Below are 25,209 nucleotides of genomic sequence, written 5' to 3'. Positions count from 1 at the left end.
GTTGCCATGGCACCCATAATGGGACAGGAATGGGAGCAAGGAATGGGGGTGGGGGGTAGAAGCAACGAAGGGGAAGCAAAGGGGAGCTGCGCACTATCCATCTCCCAGCAACGGCTTCATCGCAGCAATTACTCCGTTACTGTAGTAACCACCCAGAAGAAAATCAGGCAGAAAATTTGCAAATCTTCCTTTTATCTAAGGTAATGGTGGAAAGAAATGAACGGGGCAAAATAGAATATGGAGATGATTAAAATTGGACCCTCTCCAAGCTCTGCACGGAGCTATTTCTGAAAAGAAGAAATGCTTTTGTCCAGCTAAAATTTGCTAAATAAAAAGAGAAAGATGTCCTCCTTTATTATTACTACAGTGGTATCTCGGCCTACAAACACTTCTACTTACGAACTTTTCTAGGTAAGAAACAGGTGTTCAAGATTTTTTTGTCTCTTCTCAAAAACCATTTTCCACTTACAAACCCGAGCCTCCGAAACTGTAACCACAAAAGGTGGGGGGAAGCCTCTGTGAGGCCTCTCTAGGAATCTCCTGGAAGGAAACAGGGCCTGGAAAGGTGATAAGCCTCTGTGGGGCCTCTCTAGGAATCTCCTGGGAGGAAACAGGGCTGGGAAATGTGAGGAGAAGCCTCCGTGGGGCCTCTCTAGGAATCTCCTGGGAGGAAACAGGACTGAGAAAGGTGAGAAGCCTCTGTGGGGCCTCTCTAGGAATCTCCTGAGAAGAAAAAGGCCCGGAAAAGGTGGGGAGAAGCCTCTGTGGGGCCTCTCTAGGAATCTCCTGGGAGGAAACAGGGCCGGAAAAGGTGGGGAGAAGCCTCTGTGGGGCCTCTCTAGGAATCTCCTGGGAGGAAACAGGGCCTCCAGCCTCCCTATTTTATTTCCTAAAATTTCTTCCAGCCAGCTTTTGATTTTTTCTCAAAAATGTTTTGCTTTCTCACACTTCCACCATAGATGATAATATGAACCGAATTCTACTTTGCACTGAAGACAGTGCATTATGGGTGTGGGCATGCGGGTGTGCACTATCATGCCCGCGTATACCTTTTAGGCACCCGAGCCAGAAAAGTTGCACCCTCACTGACTTACTTTCTAGCCTGATGCATTTACCATTCTTACCAGGGGAACTTCACTGCTTCGCTCCGGTTTCATGCAACAGCTTCTGCTGTTAAGATTGAGAACTGAACCTGGATCCTCACCTTTTTTAAACTCTTCCTAATGATTGTTATTTTTCAGTCTTTTTCAACGTTCGAGAAGTGCATGTCTCCATCTTTCGAAAGTTATCAGTTATTGCAACTCTAGAACAGACAAAACATCTCTCAACAATATTCAGCCATTAAATCTTACAATGATTTTGAATTAAATCTCTACATGGGGCTACCCTTGAAGAGTGTTCGGAGACTTCAGCTGGTGCAAAATGCAGCGGTGCATGCAATTACGGGTAGGCCCATATTACTCCAACTCTATGCCAGCTGCATTGGTTGTCAGTTGATGTCCGAACGCAATTCAACGTGTTAGTTATCACCTTTAAAGCCCTAAATGACTCAAGACCACACTATTTACAGGATTGCCTCCTCCTTCATACCTCATTGCGGCCAGAAATGGCTCATAGTCAGCCTTCTCCAGGTCCCATCCACCAAACAATGTCGGTTGGTGGGACCTCGTGGTAGAGCCTTCACTGTGGCGGCTCCGACCCTGTGGAATCAACTGCCCCCAGAGATTCACACTATCTTCTCCCTATCGGTTTTCCGGAAAGCTGTTAAAACCTGGCTTTTCCAGCAGGCCAGGAATTAAGATTGATTGTTGCAAGTATGGTTTTAAGATACAGGTGATTTTAGTGATGTTTTTTTATTGGTTTTATTATATTGTATTTATACCTGTTGTTAGCCGCTCCAAGTCCGTCTGGAGTGAGCGGCATACAAATCTAATAAATTATTATTAAATTATTATTATTATTATATACATAAATGTAATAAACAAACAAACAAACAAATAAATAATAGTTACAGTTGTTTAATGACTAAAATCCTCTATTGGCACAAACCTTTAGATCTGCCTGTAGCAAAGGAAGCTGCTTCTTTATTTTTCCTTGGAAAATGACTCATCCAATTATGTTGTTTGAGAATCGCTTTGTTTATATTTGCCGCAAAAACTGTCAAACCAGGAAACTCTACAGCTGAGGCTCTAATGGGTTCTCAAAATAGATATATAAACACAACCACTCGGTAATTTTTTTAAAAGCTCAACTCAATCTTAGTTGATAAAGCTTTTTATCTTATTCTGAAATGCTGCTAGTCCTTGACTTACAACTATTTGTTTAGTGACCATTCAAAGTTATCACAGCACTGAAAAGTTAATCAGATGAACAGAGTTGGAAAGGACCTTGTAGGTCATTTAGTCCAACCCTCTGCCCAAACAGGAAACCCTACTACAGTGATCCCTCTATTATCGTGAGGGTTCCGTTCCAAGACCCCTCGCGATAATCGATTTTTCACGATGTAGGGTTGCGGAAGTAAAAACACCATCTGCGCATGTGCGCCCTTTTTTCTATGGCCGCGCATGCGTAGATGGTGGAGTTTGCGTTCCCCGCCGCCCACGCAAAGGGGAAACCCCGATTCGGCTCCTCGCTGCTGCTGCGCTACCGAGCAGATCAGCTGCTGGGCGGCCGAACGAACCTTCCCTGGATCTTCCCCCTCTTGCTGGCGGGCGGGCGAGCGGCGGGCATCAGCGAGGAGCCGGGGTTTCCCCTTTGCGTGGGCGGCCGGGAAGACCCAGGTTGGGGGTTCGGGGGGGTGCTGGGAAGCCCCCAGGCCGGCTGCGACCTTTTAAAACAGCCGCGCCGCTTCCCAGCTGAGTCCTGAAGCCAAACGCGGAAGTTCGCCTTAGGCGTTTGGCTTCAGGACTCAGCTGGGAAGCGGCGCGGCTGTTTTAAAAGGTCGCAGCCGGCCTGGGGGGCTTCCCAGCACCCCCCCGAACCCGGGTTGGGGGTTCGGGGGGTGCTGGGAAGCCCCCCAGGCCGGCTGCGACCTTTTAAAACAGCCGCGCCGCTTCCCAGCTGACTCCCGAAGCCAAACCTGGAAGTGGTTTTTTTTTAATTAATATTTTAAAAAAAATCGCGATATAGCGTTTCGCGAAGATCGAGATCGTGAAACTCGAGGGATCACTGTACACCATTTCTGACAAATGGTACTTTAATTTCTTCTTGAAAGCTTCCAGTGATGAAGCTCCCACAACTTCTGAAGGGAATTTCTGTTCCGTTGATTGATTGCTCTCCTTATTTCCAGGTTGAATCTCTCCTTGTTCAGTTTCCATCCAATATTCCTTGTCTGGCCTTCAGGTGCTTTGGATAATAGATGGACCCCCTCCAGTGTTCACTCTAAGGTACGCGGCCGTGCGGCCGCGTGCCCCAAAACTACCTCCCGCGCACCCTTTTCCAAGGCCGTGCAAGGAGCCGGGCGTTGGAGTTGGGGGCGAGGAGCTGAAACGTGGACTCCAGGAAGAACATCTCTGTGATGTCAAAGCTCCACCCCTGGAATTCCCTAATGGGATTCCCCACCTCTGTTTGAGCTTCCCAACTGGCCAACAGCTCCACGGCTCTTCTGCGAAGGTGACAGCCGGGCGGCGGCGCTTCTCAGCGTTCTCCCAAACCCGAACTTTTGCCGAACTTTCGGGTTCTGTGTTTGGGAGAACGCCGAGAAGCCCCCCCAGCTGTTTCAGAAGGTGACAGACGGGCGGCGGTGTTTTTCGGCGTTCTCCCAAACCCGAAACCGAACTTTTGCCGAACTTCCAGGTTCGGTGTTTGCAGTGGCGGGTTCGTCAGGTGAAAAAAGTTCATAAGAAGAGGCAAAAAAATTCCGAAGCCCGGGTTCGTATCTCGAAAAGTTCGTATGACGGGGGGTTCGTATCACGAGGTACTACTGTATATGGTTTCATGCTTGAGCAGGGGGTTGGACTAGAAGACCGCTAAGGCCCATTTCAACTCTGTTATTCCGTTAAATAATGAAAGACCAAAGCAAACCACAGTTTGACCAAGAAAAATCAGGTCTCCTATTGTCGCTGGACTAGTATTTCTCTCTTGCTCTGTTTTTAAAATGTCCCTCCCTTGGTGAAAGGGATTCTGTGATTCTTCCCTAATAGAAGAAGGCGTGAGAATGTCTCTTCAATCTCTCCTGACAGCATGTGAAAATCTGTTCCTTGCTTGGGGGCAGTAAGAGAGATATTTTTGCCACCGTCCTGCTTTTCACTGCGTCATTTTTCAGGCTGCACAAACTGAAAAATTCCTCTCCGTGTTGTCCTTAGGATTTCCCGGAAGGTGGAAGAAGCTACTAAGACAGCTGAGCCACCTAACATTGCACAACGAAGGGCATTTGCAAGAAATACAGGCAAAAAACACCAAACTCCGTCTGCAAGTACCTCGTCCAACCTTCTTCCGCCTCCAGACCGATTTTCAATGCTACAGTAATTCTCTTTCATTAAAAGAAATGAAAAGAACCAAGGAAAATTTATATGCAGGGTTATTTTTCTGCACCGTACAAGTTCAAACTGCAGTGGACAATTATTGGGGGGGGGGGGGAAGGATTTCTCACCATTCTATTTGGCATGATGATTAAATTTCAGGACATTCATGGGAACTGACAGGCAGAAATAAACAAAAGGCGCTACGGTATTTCTGCCTCATTTGGTACCCTCATTTGGTACCAAGGTTCAGAAGGGAACAGATGCACATTATTCAGATTTTGTTTTGTATTTCTTTCATTCAAGACTAATTTGGATAACTGCCTTCACTGTGTTTATGCAAAAGGCCAGGTATGTAGTGCAAGGGGGAAAAAAAGGAAATGGCTAAATAAAGAGAATAAGGAAAACGATATTGCTGGAGAAATGCAGGAAGCATGACATGGGCAAAAGGAGCTAAAGCATTTATAGTTCAGAAAGAACAGCTGCAGGATTTTTGTCTGGCTAATCTAAAGAAAATAAGAGCTAGGGGTGACCTGATAGCAGTCTTAAAGTATTTGAGGGGCTGCAACAAAGAAGAACCATTAGAGAACATTAGAGAACCATCTTTCGGCTGTGGCGAGGGGGGCATTTGCCCAGGTTCGTCTGGTGCACCAGTTGCAGCCCTACCTGGACTGGGAGTCACTGGTCACAGTCACTCATGCCCGCATCAACTCGAGGTTCGACTACTGAAATGCTCTCTACATGGGGCTACCTTTGAAGAGTGTTCGGAAATTTCAGATCGTGCAGAATGCAGCTGGGAGAGCAATCATGGGCTTCCCTAGGTATGCCCATGTCACATCAACACTCTGCAGTCTGCATTGGTTGCCGATCAGTTTCCAGTCACAATTCAAAGTGTTGGTTATGACCTATAAAGCCCTTCATGGCATCGGACCAGAATATCTCCAGTACTGCCTTCTGCCGCACGAATCCCAGCGACCGGTTATGTCCCACAGAGTTGGCCTTCTCCGAGCCCTGTCGATGAAACAATGTCGTCTGGAGGGACCCAGGGGAAGAGCCTTCTCTGTGGCGGCCCCGACCCTTTGGAATCAACTCCCCCCGGAGATCAGGACTGCCCCCACCCTCCTTGCCTTTCACAAACTCCTTAAAACCCACTTCTGCCGTCAGGCATGGGGAAATTGATTCCCCTGGGCTGTTTCTGCGGTTTTATGTATGGTTTGTCTGAGATGTATGACTGTTTTTTATATTAAGGGTTTTAAATTGTTTTTAACTATTGGATTTGTACTGTTTTACTGTTGTGGGCTGCCCTGAGTCTTCGGAGAGGGGCGGCATACAAATCTAATTAATAATAATAATAATAATAATAATAATAATAATAATAATAATAATAATTTATAGTTATTATGAAGGAGGAGGAGAGGAGGAGGAGGGAGTCAAATTATTCTCCAAAGCACCAGAGGGCAGGACAAGAAACAACAGGTGGAAACTAATCAGAGAGTTTCCAGAGGGGGGGAAATTTTCAGATTACAGGAACCAGAAGCACCACTTAGGCAACCCTGAGGACATAGATAAACCTCCAAGTGACCTCAACGGCTCTCTAAAAGTGGCAGGCCATTTATTTATCACCAACTTCTCCACCAGCTTGACAAAACGAATGCAAATGACCAGCTGTCTGCAAGGAATATAAATCCTTCCATTCCTCACTATCCTATCAGAGCTGAAGAATGAAATGAAAAAAATGAAAAAAAAACAAGGAAGTCCAGTTGCCTTCTGAAAAAAAGCATTTTGGGGACAGAAGAGAACCGCAGCTGTATTCTATTCTACTCTGTTCCCTTCCGTCCCATCAGCTCTGGTCCCAAACTGGAAAGGTCTATTCTGTATTTTTTTAGCTTCTGACTGAACCCTCCAGTCACAACTGTGAAAGGCAGAACGTCGGTGTGGTTGTCAGAGTGCTGAGATTTAATTGTTGGCATTTCTGCTTAAAAGGCTGGGATAAAAAGGCCAGCAGTCCTCAGGGCAGCACCTGTCAAATATGAAAGAGTGGCTGGCTTTTCCCTAGTTCACACTCATCGGCTCGGGCAGATAACTTCTCAGGTGGCCTGTTAGGACTCTGTCCATAACGGTTGGGTTGGCAATACTGTACAGTAGTCCCTCACCTATCACTGGTGTTACGTTCCAGACCCGGCCGCGATAGGTGAAATCCGCGATGGGGAATTTATCGACTGATAGTACTTATTTAAGTATTTATATTGTAATTGTTTGGTAAGTTTTCATTGTTTTAAGTGTTTATAAACCCTTCCCACACAGTATTTATTTTAGATACAGTATTTAAATACAGTATTTACAATTTTAGATTTATTTTATTTTTTTGAAAAACCTGAAAAATCGAGTTCTGCAGGCTGTTTAAATCTGCCGATCGACTTCCTCAGAAACCCGCGATGAAGTGAAGCCGCAGTAGGTGAAGCGCGGTATAGCGAGGGACTACTGTATATATAAACCAATAATGTGTTATAACTGAGCGAAGTCTATTTAGCTGAGGTGTTGCAGACTGCCACAAGAGGGAGCTAGAGTTCATAGCTCACCCTCTTTGTTTTCTCTTTGTTTAAGCTACTCACTGTTAGGTTAACTGTGCAATCTTTCTGTATTGTAGTTATGTATATCAGCTAAAATGTGCTTAAGCTTGATATCTTTGTTTACTGATTATGATTAAGACAACTGGTAAGAAAGACTATGTACCTCTACCTACAAATGCCTCTACTTACAAACATTTCTAGGTAAGAGCTGGGTGTTCAAGATTTTTTTGCTTCTTCTCAAAAACCATTTTCCACTTACAAACCGGAGCCTCCAAAACTAACAGAAAAAGGAAGGACGAAGCCTCCGTGGGGTCTCTCTAGGAATCTCCTGGGAGGAAACAGGGCCGGAAAAGGCAGGGAGAAGCCTCCGTGGGGCCTCTCTAGGACTGTCCTGGGAAAAAACAGGGCCTCCACCCTCCCTGTGGTTTCCCCAAACGCACACATTATTTGCTTTTACATTGATTCCTATGGGAAAAATTGCTTCCTCTTACAAACTTTTCTACTTAACAACCTGGTCATGGAACAAATTAAGATCGTAAGTAGAAGTAGCACTGTATTTGAATTGTTATTCTGACTTATAATTTGTATGACTTTAAACTTTATCTGAATATATTATTTCTCAAAGTAAACGCTAATTCAAGTTAGTATATCTGTGTGTGGCTGAGTAGTTATTCACAACTAATCTCATTCTAAACGTTTCTGTGTGTGCACAACCTTGGTAAATAAGGATTACTCTGCTCTTACATTAACATGGCCCATTGGGATCCACCACAGTGAAGAGCCACAAGTTCAAGGCAACACCAGGGATTTTGGCCATCCGTCCTCCCTTCTTTCATTCCCACAGCAAAAGGGCATTTCTCTATTTTACGATTTCATGCATTTTGTTTTCATCTTTTTGCTGCCTCTGTTTCCTCCTGTCTTCCATTAACATATGCTGTCTAACTTTCAACAAATCTGGGTGGCTCGCAGCCATCCAGCCCACAAATAACGTTATGTTACAGCAGTGTTTTTCAACCAGGGTTCCGCGATACCCCAGGGTTGCGCAAGGGCCAGCCAAGAGTTCCACGACTTAATGAGGAAAAAAAATTGACCAGGACCATATCATGCAGCAGCAGCAGCAACCCTCACCGCCCCCTCCACCTGAGGTCTGGGCTTTCATTGCCTTTGCCAGTTCGTTTCTCTACAGTCCCTCCTCTGCCTCTTCTTCCTCCTCCTCCTCCTCCTCCTTTGTTGGGGTCTCCCTCAGCAGCCGACGGTTAACGAAAGCCCCCCGGCAGCCAAGGCGAGGAGCGGTTCCTCCTCTCCTCTCCAACCAGAATGAAGAAAGAGAGATGGGGTCGGAAGAAGGAGTTGCTCCTCCGCCTCGGCTGCCGGGGGGGGGGGGGGCTTCCGTTAACTGTCGGCTGCTGAGGGAGACCCCGGCAAAGGAGGAGGAGGAGGCAGAGGAGGAAAAGAGGCAGAGGAGGGACTGTTGAGAAACAAATCGGTTTCTCTCCGGCATGCTTCTTGCTCCCCGGTACCCTTCACCGCCTGCCGCCACCACCGCTAGTCCCGCAGCCACCTCTCATCATCTTCCCTTCCAGCCAATATGGTGTCTACACCAGACAAAAGGGGACACAGCAGGGGAAAGATGGACCTGATGCCCCTATTCCCCCCACCACCACTCCGCTTTTGGCTTCGCCTCCTCCCAGAATGCTTGTGTCGAAGTCGCAGCCCCGCCCACTCATTATGGACGCCAGTGACTGAATGCCCCCCCCTGCGCACACGTCATCAACGGGTTCCCCTGAAGGAAAGAGGTTGAAAAACCCTGTGTTACAGAATAGAGGTAGAAGGGACCTTGGAGATCTTCTATTCCAACCCACTGCTCAAGCAGGAAACCCTAAACAGGAGGTCCCCATCCCTGGTCCGTGAACTGGCATTGGGGTATGTTATGCCTGAATCCAGGCTGCACAAACAAGCAAAGCCCTATCTATAGGATGCAGGCAGCATGCAACACCATGCCTCCCTCGGTCCATGGAAAACCTCTCTCTATTGAACAGTTTCTTGACTCCAGGTCTGATCCACATTCTTTCCCAGCCTTCTCACTGTCCAACTCTGTTGCCAGCTTTGCAGGCCGCTGGCAATTGCAACGGGGTGGGGGTGGGGTTGGGGGGTTGGGCTAGATGACCTATTGTCAGCCGGATCTCCAGCATGGGTTTTTCCTCTGATGCATGCCTGCTATCGGCTGCCATAGTCACACAGGTGGGGGCATGGCATTTGGGTTGGGGAAGTGTGCTGGTGTGATGAAGGCCCATGTGAACTAATAGAGAGGTTTGCTCTCAAGAATTGCTGCACTGCTGAGTGGAGTTTGCGTACAGCCGGTCAAGGCCAACAATCCTGGAGCTCCAGATGGATGAAATACCTGGATGAGCTTGACATGACATTATGTGGGATGTGTATTGGACACTGAGCCTGGGAACCTGAGTGTTTGGAAACTACAAATCGTGCAGAATGCAGCCGCACGAGCAGTCATGGGCATCCCTAAATACGCCCATGTTTCTCCAACACTCCGCAGACTGTATTGGCTGCTGATTGGTTTCCGGACACTATTGAAAGTGTTGGTAATGACCTAGAAAGCCCTACATGGCATTGGGCCAGATTACTTGCAGGACCACCATCTGCTGCATGAGTCCCAGCAACTGGTTAGGTCCCACAGTTCCCGTCAACTAGACCAGTGTTTCCCAACCTTGGCAACTTGAAGAGATCTGGACTTCAACTCCCAGAATTCCCCAGCCAGCGAATGTTGGCTGGGGAATTCTGGGAGCTGAAGTCCAGATCTCTTCAAGTTGCCAAGGTTGGGAAACACTGAACTAGACAATGTTGCTTGGTGGGGCCTAGGGGAAGAACCTTCTCTGTGGGGGGCCCAGCCCCAAGATTTGCACAGCCCCCACCCTCCTCGCTTTTCACAAGAATCTTAAGATTCACCTGTGCCGCCAGACTTTGGGCAATTAGATCCCAGCCCCATGGCCAACAAATGTTTCCATCATTGTTGTTGAATGGGTATGACTGCTTTTTACCTTAGCTGGGGTTTTTAGATTGTTTGTTTATCTTTAATTTAATTGGATATAGCTATTGTAATTGTTATTTTTATATGTTGTAAGCTGCCCTGAGTCCTCGGAGAGGGGCGGCATACAAATTTCTTTTGAACAGAGGCAGGCCTGACACCTACAAAGTCCCTTCCAACTCTGTTAATCTATATCTCCCAAACTGCAGGCAATTCTTGCCACTCGCGTCTTCCCTGCGAAGGCCCTTGGCAGCCCCTCTTGCCCCAAAGGCCATAGCGAAAAGCCTCCGTTATCCTCGCCTAACTGACCAGCACGCCAGGTTGGAGTCGTCAACAAGAATTGTGCAGGAATTTATGAGCCCCATCACATGCTCCCTTACAAACTGTGGGATTTTGCCAACAACCACTTACATGGCTAGGGAAATTACAGTTGCCAAAAAGAGCTCTTTTTCATACTCCAGAAGAACTTGGCAGCTGTTGGCAACATAACACCTGGCCCTGCTTGCAGCGGCTGGCGCGGTCGTGGCCAATGTGCAGGCTTGATGTGGCCTGTCGTCTCCTTTTCCCTGCCCTTTCCTAGAGACCGTGCAGGGCAAAAATGGGCAGGAGGCAGCCCAGGGCCATCCCGTTTTCTCCAAGCTCACATTTCCTGACGCCGAGATGGGAGGAGAGCATGGCTTCTGGAGCCCGGGATGAGGCTTCTTTGCCTGGAAACCCCAGAAACCAGGCTTAGGGGAAGGAAGATACTTGCATCTCTCCCAGGAAAGGCTATATTATTCACTGTTAGTTAGAGCAAAGTGATGTTTCCCACAGTATTTAAGTCATTATGCAGAAATGAGAGAGACTTGGAGGGAGAGAATGAGAAAGAGGGTGAAAGAGGGAAAAGAGAGAGAGAGAGAAGTGGAGAGAAAGAAAGAAAAGGGAAAGAGGGGGAGGGAAAGAGAAGTGGAGAGGAAGGAGGGAAGGGGTTATGACCTTTCCAGCAGCCCCACAATCGTGCGATCAAAGCTGCTGTGTCCTGAGGTCACGTGACCCCCTTTTGTGACCGTCTCACAAAGAAAGACAATGGGGGAGGGGGAGAGAAGCCAGATTCACTTAATGACCGGGTTTCCATCCAATCCACGCCCAGGCATGAAAATGTGCCACTCAGACATTCTACTTTTCCGCACACACCAAAAAAAAAATTAGAGGGAACATTGGTAGGAACCCGCTTCTGCTTTAGATATCACACCACCTAATTACAAAACCTAGTTCCAATTTCCTGGCCATTTTCAAGGTCTTATTTTTTGCAGCAACAAATAGCCATCGACTTTACAACTTTACAACGATTCTTTTGGCAACTGTTCAAAATGACAACAGTGTTGACAAAAGTGACTGATGGCTGTTTTTCACATTTTTGACAGTTGCAGCTCATATTTAGGACAGTTGCCATGTCCCTGTGTGTGTGTGTGTGTGTGTGTGAGAGAGAGAGAGAGAGAGAGAGAGATCTGTTGATCCCCTTTTGTGATGAGCAAAATCAATGGGGAAGTCGGATTTCCTTCACAACTGTGTGACCAAATGAAACAATTGCAGGGATTCACTTCACAACAGTGCCACGAAAAGTAAACTTTGTCCCATTTTACCATCTAACAACTGTCTTCCTCAGAAACAATTTTTGGGGGGCTCAGTTGTGGTCATAAATTGACAAGCGCTGGCACTCAAACTCTTGTGTACGGAGGCAAGAAACACACAGCCCGAATAGCTAGGTAAACTCATTCAATAAATACAAGCTCTGCAAGCGAAACAGGAAACCTTCATTTTGTTTGCAAATAATAATCATAAAGATTCTAACTTCCTGCAAGAATGAGCCCTCGCATTTAAAGAGCAACTGTCATTTTCAGATCCATCCTGGCAGCGCCTGTTAGCGAGCATCCACTCACCTGCTACCTGCCGCGTCCTTCACCTTATTATGTCCCTGCCACATCAGCAGCAGAGGTCCCACTGAAGTGAAAGGGATGGTCGGTGAGTCAATAGCGGGTCAGAGGAAGAGCCACTGAGGGGCAGATGTGACAGTTTCTCTTTAAAAATTATTATTTAAATTGAGCTGATTCAAATCAAGCCTTTTTTACTTGTGATTTTAATTAAATTGATTCAAAGTAGGCCTTTTTTACTTCTGATTTAGATTGAAGCCTGTTTACTTGTGATTTAAATCAAGTTGATTCAAATTGTGCCAGTTTACTTGTGATTTAAATCAAGTTGATTCAAATTGTGCCTTTTTACTTGTGATTTAAATCGTGATTTAAATAGAGTTAATTTAAAACAAAACTTTTTACTTGTGATTTAAATCAAGTTGATTATTTGTGATTTAAAATCATGTTGATTTAAATCAACCTTTTTACTTGTGATTTAAATCGAGTTGATTCAAATCAAGCCTTTTTTACTTGTGATTTAAATCATGATTTAAATTGAGTGGATTTGAATCATATCCACCCTGATTCAGGGCAATGGGTTGTTAGTTGCTCTTCCCTGCTCTTTTCACAGTTACACATGAGATTGCAGCCTCCCTCGGCTCCTGTTCCCTCTCAGCCACAGTGTGTCCCTTGACAACTTGCCACAACCGTTTGTGACCCCTGGCTGTGCTCGTCCAGAGAACTCAAACAGGAAACGACAGGGACGGGTCGCACCTGGCGCAATCAATACCATTCTGGACCCACAATCGGCTCAAGTGTCAGTCAGACAATCTTGGCATCTTCATCTTAGCCATGACTTAGCACAAAAAAGAGCAAAGTTCTCTTCTGGCTGTTGCACACGTCACATTTACCTCATGGTACAGAGAGATCTGAGGGTGCTGATGGTGCAGAATTCTCTGCCCTGGCTGACCATAGGCCAAGCTATCACACCTCCCTCTAACTGACAAAAGCGGAGAGGACAAGAACAGATCCAAACCAGATAAGGGTGCTTTATTTTAATGGTACTGTAAGTGGTATCTCTACTTATGAACTTACTTCATTCCGTGACCACATGAGGCCTCTCTAGGAATCTCCTGGGAGGAAACAGGGCCGGAAAAGGCAGGGAGAAGCCTCCATGGGGCCTCTCTAGGAATCTCCTGCGAAGAAACAGGGCCGGAAAAGGCGGAAAGAAGCCTCCGTGGGGTCTCTCTAGGAATCTCCTGGGAGGAAGCAAGGCTTCCACCCTCCCTGTGGTTTCCCCAATCAGACGCATTATTTGCTTTTACATTGATTCCTATGGGAAAAATTGTTTCTTCTTACAAACTTTTCTACTTAAGAACCTGGTCACGGAATGAATTAAGTTCGTAAGTAGAGGTATCTTTGTATGTATGTTTTTTATATTACTGTTATTGTTGATTTTTTAAATTAGATTTTTAACTGCTTTTATCGTTGTATTTACTCCGATTGTTAGCCGCTCAGAGTCCTTTTGGAGTGAGCGGCATATAAATACAATAACTAAGTAACTAACTAACTAAATAAATAAACAAGTCACATTTTTCTATTTATTTATTTATTTATTGGATTTGTATGCCGCCCGTCTCCGTGGACTCCATGCCGTCTTCACTTTGAATGGTCACTAAATGGAGTGTTGTAAAGTCGAGGACTACCTGTGTGTAGAACAGCGGCAGCATCCCAGGGTTTGGACAAGCAAAGTCAATAGGGGAAAGTCTGATTCACTTAACAGTCATGCAACTCATTTAACAACTGAGGCATGAAAAGTTGCAGAATGGATGTGACTCATTCAACGACTGCCTTGCTCGGCGCCCAAAGTTCCATTGTGACCTTTTTTTTCTGCATTCATCCAGCGGCCGGTTACTCCCAGTTCAGCCCAGTTCTGTGAACCGGTAGGAGACGACCCTGCGCATGCGCAGAAGCATCGCAGGCTCACTCACCCACTACTGCATTCATCCACCATAGAAATATAGAAGATTGATGGCAGAAAAAGACCTCCTGGTCCATCTAGTCTGCCCTTATACTATTTCCTGTATTTTATCTTAGGATGGATCTATGTTTATCCCACCAGATTGGCACATTCATAAAGTCTCCTGAGCTTTCCTCATACACTTTTCAATTTACTGGAATGCACAAATTTCTCCCTTGCAGTATGGGAAAAAACCTTGCAGTGACAGCAGATTGACAGTTGCCTATTACAAACCTGGAAGGAAAAACAGAGTTTGAGGAAAGGGATAATTGAAGGACGGAGACGTCTAAAGAACAGACTTTACAAGAAAAGGCGATGGGCTACCAAAGGATGTAGAAGTTTATAAAAAAATTATGGAATGTGCAGAATTAGACATGATGACAAAACGCTTGAATAATCAAGTAGAAACAGAATATTATAAAATATGGAACAAATTATATGAATGGTGGAATTTTAAAAATAACATTAAAAGTTAAAGTAACAAGAATTTAGAACTTCTTGAACTAATAGTTTTGAAATTTTATAAGTTAGAGTTTAATAGTTTAAAAATGTTTATAGTAGAATAAACTTAGATATGCTATTCATTATATTTTTTGAATAAGTATTTTACAAAGTAATTACGGTAAATTAACATATAGAGTTAAATTTAATAAATACCTAATATAAAAGTATGCTATTTTTGTATTTATCTGATTACAGTTAGGTTTTTATTTTTTGTAGTAGTTAGACTTCTAAGATAAGCGGAGCAATGGCAGCTCCTTGAGTGTTTAATGTTGTATGTCTTTGTCCTTTTAAAAAAAAATCAAAAAAAATATTTCAAAAAAAGAAAAGAAAAGGCGATGCGAGGTAGATTTAGTGGCAGACAAAATACTTAAATATGAGTAATGTAAGAGGAGATATAAGATCCCAAGAGAAGAATGCGGGAGACTGGTTGAAAAGCCATTAAGAGTTGAAATACTAAAAAGAGCAAGAGAAGATGGATGGGTATACAATACATCTTCATATAGGATTTGCTTGATTAAGAGATAGAAAATAGACGTAGAAATTAGAGATGGGGAAAATATTATGATGTACACTGCTATGCAAAATGCACTGCTCAAAAAAACAAAGAGAACACTTAAACAACACAATATAACTCCAAGTAAATCAAACGTCTGTGAAATCAAAGTGTCCACTTAAGAAGTAACAGTGATTGACAATCCATTTCACATGCTGTTGTGCACATTCAACTTTGTACAGAACAAAGTATTCAATAAGAATATTTCATTCATTCAGATCTAGGATGTGTTCTTTGAGTGTTCCCTTTGTTTTTTGAGCAGTATTACCACATAGACCTAAAGGTTAGAAGTTGAGAGATGATTACTATGTATACCTGAATAGTAATACGTTACTCGTGTTATGTATACAATTGACTCAGACAATAAACAGTTCATTAAGCACTTATGTATGTTAAAGAAAAATTGTATGTGTAAATAAATAAATGAACAAACAAACAAACAAATGCTTCCTTTTGCCTTTCAGCCCTATTTTCCAAAGTTGCAAAGAACCGATAAAGAAATAAAGGGAGACTATCAGTTCTTTGCAAGTTTGGAAAACAAACAAAAAAGTATGTATGTATGTGACATGATCAAAGTGTATAAAATTATGCATGGGATAGAAAAGGTGGAGAGAGAAAAATTCTTTTCTCTAACACACAATACTAGGACAAGGGGTCACTCCCTACAGCTCATAGGTAAGAAAGTGGGGACAAATAAAGGGAAATATTTCTTCACCCAGAGGGTCCTTGGTTTATGGAATTCACTTCCAGAAGAGGTCGTGATTGCTGTCAGCCTTGACAGCTTCAAGGCAGGATTAGGCAGATTTATGGATGCCAAGTGAATCAGTGGTTATTGAAACGGATGTCCATGTGCCGCCTCTATGTTGGTTGAGGCAGGCAAGATTCCCTTGAGTACCATTTGTTGGGGGTCAAGGGAAAGGAGGGGTCTTGCCTTCTCTTTCTGCTCAAGATCCCCTTGGACAATTGGTAGGCCACTGTGTGACACAGAATGCTACACTCGATGGGCTTTGGCCTGATTCAGCAGGGCTCTTCATATGTTCTTAGGTTCTATGTATGTATGTATGTATGTATGTATGTATGTATGTATGTATGTATATGAAAAAATACAAGATTCATGGTAAAGGAAACATAGTGCTCTCTCTCTCTCGCTCTCGCTGTGTGTGTGTGTGTGTGTGTGTGTGTGTATACAGAAACCGAGGCTCAGAAAAAGCAGAACAGAGCTGCAGGAGGTGGGACTGCTGCATGGCCAGAGACAGCCAAATCTGATAGCAGCTTGTCACCAAGATGGATTAGGGATATTGAGGACAAGAGCAACTGGAATTTCAAAACGAATCCCTTCTCATCGAGGAAATGGAGTTTGGGGGATTCAGCTACAGAGTGCAGCTTCCTCACTCCCCATGCCGTTCATCTTTCTGCCAAACACAATTGCACACATTTAGTCCGGAAACGATAAAGGGACAGAAGACGTTGCAGTTGAAATTGACGGTGTAAAGCTGCTGCAAAAGGAGGAAATGGGACCTAAGGGGTGTTTATGTCTCAGCAATAGAATTCAGCATCCTTTCCCTCCAGCAAGTTCGGTGTGAGAGAACGCAGAACATGCTATAGGATCGTGAGGCTTGGAAAGGACCTTGGAGGTCTTCCAGTCCAACCCCCAGCTCTTATAATGGCAGATACAGCAGGGAAATTTATAATTTATTTATTATTTGGTCTTATATGCCGCCCCACTCCCAGAGGACTCTGGGCAGCTCACAGCCAAATAGGGATAAAAAGAACATAAAATTCCTAAAAACAATAAGCCAATCTAAAAACATCTATCAAACAATTAAAACAATTAAGAACAACCATGCATACCCCAAGCATGCTGGAAGAGCCAGGGCTTCAGAAGGCCAGTAGGGTGGGGGCAATCCAGATCTCAGTAGGTAGCTGGTTCCAAAGAGCTGGAGCCGCCACAGAGAAGGCCCTCCACTCTGGGCTCACCATCCAACACTGTTTAGCCGACGGGACCTCGAGAAGGCCAGCCCTTTGGGCCCTTATCGGTCATTGGGAGGTATACGGTACGAGGCAGTCTTGCAAACAGTCTGGCCCTGCACCATGTAGGGCAGTGATGGCGAACCTATGGCACGAGTGCCACAGGTGGCATGCGGAGCCATACCTGCTGGCACACAAGCCATTGCCTTAGATCAATTCCAACATGCATGTTTGTGCTGGCCAGTTGATTTTTGGCTTGCACAGAGAGGGCATTTTTGGCTTCCAGAGAGCCTCCAGGAGGATGGAGAGGGCGTTTTTATCCTCCCCTGGCTCCAGGGAAGCCTTTGGGGCTTGGGAAGAGCAAAACACAAGCCTATTGGGCCCACCAGAAATTGGGAAATAGGCCATTTCCAGCCTCCAGAGGGCTTCCATGGGGCAGGGGAAGTTGTTTTGCCCTCCCCAGGCATTGAATTATGGGTGTGGGCACTCGCACATGCACAACAGCACGCATGCACGCTCTTTCGACACCCGAGGGGAAAAAAGGTTCACCATCACTGATGTAGGGCTTTAAAGGTGATAATCAACACCTTGAATTGCACCCGGAGACCAATCAGGAGCCAGTGCATTCTGCAGACAATTGGTATGACGTGGGTGTACCTGGGGGCACCCATGATGGCTCGCACAGCTGCATTCTGAACCACTTGCAGTCTCCGAATGCTCCATTTGGTATCCAGATACTAAAAGTTGAGACGAAACTGTTCTTTCTGGCCTTCCAGAAACACTCGGCTTTGCATTTTTTTCTGTAAGCCTTTGAAACAATCTGACTGACATGGTATGACCCAGCAGAATTATACAGTTCTATTGTGTACACATTTAAAAAATGGTGAACCTCATGAGAAGTTGCAAAATGTAAATATAGCAAAAACGTGTAGAAATTCTTGATAGTAGCTTGGCATGATAGCTTGTCATGATTAGGAAGGGAATCGAAAATAGGTCGGCAAGTGTTGTATTGCCTCTGGACAAATCGATGGTGAGCCACACTTGTAGTACTGTGTCAATGCATCTGAAGAACAATATAATGGAAGTGGATATAATGGAGGTGCAAAAAAGGGCAACAAGAATGATAAAGGAAATGGGGCACCTCCCTTATGAAACTAGGTTGCAGTGCCTTGGTCTCTTCAGCCTTGAAAGATGGCGTTTAAGAGGTGACTTGATCGAAGTGTATAAAATCATGAATGAGATAGAAAAGATGGATAGAGAAAAATTATTTTCTCTATCGCACAATATTAGGACAAGGGGGCCCTCCCTAAAGCTCATAGGTAAGAAAGGGAGGACAAATCAAGGGAAATATTTCTTCACCCAGAGGGTCCTTGGTTTATGGAATTCACTTCCAGAAGAGGTTGTGACAGCTGTCAGCCAGGATAGTTTTAAGGAAGGATTAGACAGATTCATGGATGCCAAATGTATTGGTGGTTATTGAAACGGATGTCCATGTGCCACCTCTATGTTGGTTGAGGCAGACAAGATTCCCTTGAGTACCATTTGTTGGGGGTCAAGGGAAAGGGAGGGTCTTGCCTTCTCTTTCTGCTCAAGAACCCCATGGACAATTGGGGGGGGGCACTGTGGGACACAGAATGCTGGACTCGATGGGCTTTGGCCTGATTCAGCATGGCTCTTCTTGGGTTCTTATGTTCTTATAGTATCGAATTTGGAAAGTCACAAACTAGCAGTCTATAGTTGACAAATGTTGTTTATGTCTATGTGAAATGTTTTGTCAATCTTTGCTTGCCTTGTTGTTATGTTGTTTCATCTTTTCTTACAATATGTTGCTATTTTTTCTTTGTTGTTTTTAAAGTACCGTATTTAATCAATAAAAACTATTTTTTTAAAAAAACAGAAGGTGAACCTAATGTCTCCTTTGCTTTTCGAGACATGGAGAGGTCTTTCTAGAGAACTGGTTTTTTTCTGAAAGTATGTTTAATTTCCTAGCCAGGCCAACAGCCCCAGATTTCTTAGCAATGCCTCATTCAAGCACCAATCAAGATTAGCCATGCTTAGCTTTAAGTTCAGAGAAGAGAAGAACCAGGGGAGACATGATAGCAGTCTTTCAGTCTTCGAGGGGCTGCCACAGAGAGGAGGGAGTGAAGCTACGGTATTTTCTAAAGCACCTGAAAGCCAGACAAGGAACAATGGATGAAAACTGAACAAGGAGAGATTCAACCTGGAAATAAGGAGAAATTATCTGACAGTGAAAGCAATCAACTGATGGAACAGAAGTTGCCTTCAGAGGTTGTGGAAGCTTCATCACTGGAAGCTTTCAAGATGAGACTGGACTGTCATCTGTCAGAAATAGTGTAAGGTCTCCTGCTTGGCGGGGGTGGGAAGGGTTTGGACTAGATTACCTAAAAGGTCCCTTCCAACTTTGTTAAGAGACTGGCTAATGACAGGGAGAATTAATCCAAGGAACACCTTGCCTCCAGAAGTTGTGAATGTTCCAACAATGGAAGTTTTCAAAAAGGGGTTGGACATCCATTTGGCTAGGACAATATAGCATTCTTGCCTTCAGCAGGGGTTGGACTAGTAGACCTCTGAGCTTCCTTCCAATCTTCTAATATTCCAATATTATGTTACTCTACTATGGTACAAACACTGTCCAGCTGGTGCACAGGGAGTTTTTGGAATCAAATGTTGAACTGTTATAGCTTGGGCAGAGATGACTCAGCCTTTCAACTCTCTAAAGCTCTAATCTATTCTATCTCTAATTTGATAAGAAGGATTTCCAAGAACATTTGCCTTAATGATCTATAGGTTTGCACAAGAGATTTTATGATCTATTAACAGAAAAAGTCCTTGTTTTGTTAGCAGGTTGTTTTTTGTTGGGAGGAAAAAATCAAGATGGTTAAGAAAATGAAAGTGCCTTGAAATGGATAAGCATTTAACTTGGAGCCCCAATTACAAAAAGCTCTTAAACATTTGTCTTCTCAAATTCTTCTCTCCCTTCCCCACTCTGGGATTAAAAACTAGGCAGGTTTCTTATCTTGCCTGCTTTTTTGTTTGGTGGTGGTGATTGGCTGTTTTTTAGGACAACTGAAATGCACTGGGACCATAAGTAATATGTTTGTTTTTGGAGAAGCAAGTAGCTTCTATTAGTTACTGTAATCAGAACAATGATATTCCTCCATGGAGCCGAAGTATTAGTACCGCTTTATGACGCCTTAGTGGGACCACACTTAGAATACTGCATCCAGTTTTTTTATTATTGTTGTTGTTGTTGTTATTATTATTATTATTATTATTATTATTATTATTATTATTATTATTTTATTGGATTTGTATGCTGCCCCTCTCCGTAGACTCGGGGCGGCTAACAATGGTACAAAAAAGATGTTGAAACTCTGGAAAGAAAGCAGAGAAGAGCAACCAGGATGATTAGGGGGCTGGAGGCTACAATATATATAGCACAGTTGCAGGAACTGGGCCTGGCTAGTCTAGTGAAGAGAAGGACCAGGGGAGACAGGATAGCAGTGTTTCAATATTTGAGAGGTTGTCAAAGTACCAGAAGGTAAGACAAGAAGCCATGCGTTGAAACAAACCAAAGAGAGAAGCAATCTGGAATTAAGGGGAAATTTCCTGACAGTGAGAACAATAAATCAATGGAAAAGTTTGCCTTCAGAGGTTGTGGGTCAGGCGGTAGGAAAAGCAAGTGGAATGCTTGGCTGCATAGCTAGAGGTATAACAAGCAGGAAGAAGGAGATTGTGATCCCGCTGGATAGAGCGTTGGTGAGACAACGTTTGGAATACTGTGTTCAGTTCTGGAGACCTCACCTAGAAAAAGATATTGAACAGGTCCAAAGACAGGCTACAAGAATGGTGGAAGGTCTTAAGCATAAAACTTATCAGGAAAGACTTCATGAACTCAATCTGTATAATCTGGAGGACAGAAGGAAAAGGGGGGACATGATCAAAACATTTAGATATGTTAAAGGGTTCAATAAGATTCAGGAAGGAAGTGTTTTTAATAGGAAAGTGAACACAAGAACAAGGGGACACAATCTGAGGTTAGTTGGGGCAAGCAACATGAGAAAATATGATTTTACTGAAAGAGTAGTAGATGCTTGGAACAAAATTCCAGCAGACGTGGTCAGTAACTGAATTTAAACATGCCTGGGATAAACATATATCCATCCTAAAATAAAATACAGGAAATAGTATAAGGGCAGACTAGATGGACCAGGACAGGGTTGAGCGGAGATCCTGGGGGGGGAGGGGCGGTTGAAGGGGGATGGAGTGAGAACGCCTCCCCTCCCTCCAAGAAGAGGGGGTGGGTGAGGGCTTCTATCTCCCACCACCCATTGGGATGAATGGAAGAGGGGGATGGAAGGAGGGGCCTATCAGAAAGCCAGTTGGGGGAGGGGGAAGCCACTATGAAGAGCCGGGGTGGGGCAGTGGTTAGAGTGCGGCACCACAGGCTACTTCAGCTAACCGCTAGCTGTAGTTCAGCAGTTCAAATCTCACCACCAGCTCAAGGTTGACTCAGCCTTCCATCCTTTCCAGATGGGTCAAATGAGGACCCAGATTGTTGGGAGCAAGAGGCTGATTCTTGAAACCGCTTAGAGAGGGCTGTGAAAGCACTAGGAAGTGGTAAATAAATCTAAATGCTACAATGTTATAATGCTATAACTATGGAGGAAGGGGATGGAAGGGGGCTTTTCAGAATTATAATTTATTAGATTTGTATGCCGCCCCTCTCCGAGGACTCAGGGAAGGTGAGGGGGCTTTTCAGAAGGGGAGGGGGAGGAAGGGATAGAAGGGGGCTTCTTGGAAAGCCAACGGGAGGAGGGAGAAGGGGAGGGGGGAGGAGAGGGGGAAGCAACTATGGGGGAAGGGGATTGAAAGGGGCTTCTTAGAAAGCCAGGGGGAGGGGAAGAAGGGGAGAGAAAAGCAACTATCTTTGAGTCTTTGGAGAGGGGCAGCATACAAATCTAATGAATAATAATAATAATAATAATAATAATAATAATTATTATTATTATTATTATTATTATTATTATTAAAGGGGGACTTCTCAGAAAGCCAGTGGCAGGGGGGAGAAGGGGAGGGGGAAGCAATTATGGAGGAAGGGGAGGGGGCTTCTCGGAAAGCCACCGCGGGGAGAAAGGGGAGGGGGGAGCAGCCCCCAACTTGCCCGCTTCATTGATGGACCCTCCAAGGCCAGGAGGGCAGCCGCCGCCCCTCGCTTTCTGCTGTGGGGGTGGGGGTCTTGTGTGCAATCCCTCCCCCCACTCCCCACTCACCGCGTCCTCGGCTGGCGGACCGCTGTCGCCCCGCCGTCTCCCGGCGCCGCCGCTGCCCCGCTGCTGCAACTGCCGCGGCCGAGAGCGAAGCCCGGCGGCAGACTCGGCTCGCCGAACGCGCCGCAGCCAATCCGAGGGCAGAGCTCGCCGCCCTGCTCCGGCCTGGCCAATGGCAGGGGCCGCTCGGGACACACACCCTCTCCTCGAAGGGAGGGGGGCGGAGGAGGAGGGGAAAGACTGACGTCTTCGGCTTTCTCCGCCGGCGTGGGACTTCAGCTCCCATGGTTCCCAGCCGGGCAGCCCCAGGTCCCGGCTTTTCTGCGGAGAGGGGAAGGCAGGCTGAGCTTGGGGGGGGGGGGATTCGTATCTGCTGCTGGTCGAAGAAGAGAGAGTCGCAGAGGCTGATCAGGGACTTGGAGCAACGCACTCTTGACATGCTCAGAGGTACCCTGGCCTTGCTCCTGTAGGCGAGGGGTTGAGGAGAGGAGTCTTTGCACTTAAAATCCCCATCTCAAATAATTCCGTTGCCACCAACATGATGCATCCAAAACCATTTGGCATTTTCCAATGACCTGAACTCTCTCCCCCTCCAACAGATTAATAGATGGATTTATTTTATTTTTTATTCATTTTATTTTATTTTTTATTTTTTATCTTATTTTTTAAAAAAATAATCTTTATAGAATAGAATAGAATAGAATAGAATTTTTTATTGGCCAAGTGTGATTGGACACACAAAGAATTTGTCTTGGTGCAGATGCTCTCAGTGTACTGTATATAAAGAAAAAGATACATTTGTCAAGAATCATGTGGTACAGCACTTAATGATTGTCATAGGGGTCAAATAAGCAATGAAGAAACAATCAATATTAAGTTTCTACATATAAAAACAATTTAAACAAACAAAACATACAAAACACACAAAGGGAAAAAAATGAAGGAAAGTAGATAGACAAATCAGCTTATAAACTGGAGCGTTCAATTTCAGGGAGGTTCAATATATGCACATAGATAGTTATTTTATTTTATTATTTTTTTCTTAAAGGATGCTTCCAACAGATACGGATGTTACATGTGGATTTGGAAGTACGATCGATCCCTGAAACGACCCAAGAGGGACAGCAAGCCACAAATAATCAGAATTTGCAAAAAAAAAATTCTGCGCTCATTCCCAGTCACCCAGCATCCGAGTCTTCGGAGAGGGGCGGCATACAAATCTAATAAATAATAATAATAATAATAATAATAATAATAATAATAATAATAATAATAAATATTTTATTAATAAAATCACATACTCAGCTGCTGCAAAAAGATCGCACAGACTGACTACAAGCATAGACATGATGCTGTGGCACAGATGATCCACTGGAACTTGTGCCAGAACTACCATTTCCCAGTGGCAAAGAACTGGTGGGATCATAAGCCCGAAAATGAGCAAGCAAAACTACTGTGGGACTTCCGACTTCAGACTGACTGAATTCTGAAGCATAACACACCAGACATTGTGATTGTGGAGAAAAAGAAAGTATGGATCATTGACATCGGAATCCCGGGAGACAGCAGAATTGAGGAGAAGCAGCTAGAGAAATTAGTGAAATACGAAGATCTAAAAATCAAGCTGCAACGACTCTGGCATAAGCCAGTGAAAGTGGTCCCAGTGGTACTTGGCACGCTGTGCACAGTACTAAAGGATCTCAGCGGACATTTGAAAACCATCGGAATTGACAAAATCTCCATCTGTCAATTGCAAAAGGCCGCTTTACTGGCATCGGCAAACATAATTCGCTGCTACATCATGCAGTCCTAAGTGCTTGGGAAGCGCCTGACTGGTGGTGAGATACGGGATCCAGCATGGTGATCTTGTTTGCTGTGTTGTACTGACATAATAATAATAATAATAATAATAATAATAATAATAATAATAATAACAACAACAACAACAAAACAACAACAACATAATAATAATAATAATAATAATAATAATAATAATAATAATAATTTGAGGGTCAAGATTCTGCTTGCTCTGTTTTGAGTTGGGAAACAACAGCAGCTCCCTTTAAAAAAACAAAAAAAACCACCACTTACCATCTAAGAGCTTTGTGGTTTCCTGAACTCCCCAAAGATTTTCTTTGCTTGGTTAGATGACTGAGAAGGTGGCACTTCAAGCATTCACAGTTTGGGGTTGCGGGCCAGGCGGGAATGGAACACCTTTAATTGTTACATTTATATGCCACCTGTATTTTAGTGTACGTACTGTTCCCACCTCTTATTTTTTTTCCAACAGCGGTCCAAACTGATTACAGAAGATTAGGAAGTTCCTGTCTTAACTGTGGACTTGAGTCAAGGACTACCAGTTCTTTCTTCTCTGGTTAACTCAACTTGAAATAATTAGATTTTATCTTGCCTTTTATTTAAAACACGCACATATAGTAGAAAGACAGGGTTAGGGGGAAAAGAAATGGGGTTTTTAGGTTGTTTAGCTGACACTTTGGTAATATACGACCTCTAGTTTAAATGTGTAGTTGGTGTAAGTTCCCTTAATTTTTATTTGTTTGTGGTGTGGTGATAATTAGGTTGAGCAGGTATAGGTAGTGCTTGTCCAACAAGCATATTTTTTATCTTTACAGCCAATATTGTTGGGTTTCATTCGTAGCGTTTGTTGTATATCCATAGGTTGCATCGATTAGTGTCTTTTGTGAATTATGAGATTATTTTCATTTCATGACGTGTTGTCAGTGGGTGAAGTTGTTGTTGAGCAGTCTTCTTTTTTGATAATATTTAGGTATTTTTTTTGTCCTAATCAATGGTACCATTTCTCCCAGGCCTTGTAGATTTAAGGGCTTTTTGCTTGCTTCCAAAATTGTGCGTATAAAATTCTTGCTGCGGTGAGGATATGTAAAATGAT

General features: G+C 44.3%; 1 protein-coding gene across 1 annotated transcript in view; it reads right to left on the bottom strand.

Moving 5' to 3' along the window:
• ABAT (4-aminobutyrate aminotransferase) overlaps positions 1-22,387 on the bottom strand; it is a 78,344-nt gene extending 55,957 nt beyond the window's left edge. Inside the window, exon 1 of the mRNA XM_070760822.1 lies at positions 22,302-22,387. The gene's annotated coding sequence lies outside the window, so the exon portion shown is untranslated. The remainder of the gene's footprint in view (positions 1-22,301) is intronic.
• Positions 22,388-25,209: the final 2,822 nt, after the last annotated feature.

This window comes from Erythrolamprus reginae, chromosome 9 (assembly GCF_031021105.1).
Source record: "Erythrolamprus reginae isolate rEryReg1 chromosome 9, rEryReg1.hap1, whole genome shotgun sequence".
Taxonomy (NCBI): Eukaryota; Metazoa; Chordata; class Lepidosauria; order Squamata; family Dipsadidae; genus Erythrolamprus; species Erythrolamprus reginae.
This window is presented reverse-complemented; position numbering and strand designations above follow the sequence as displayed.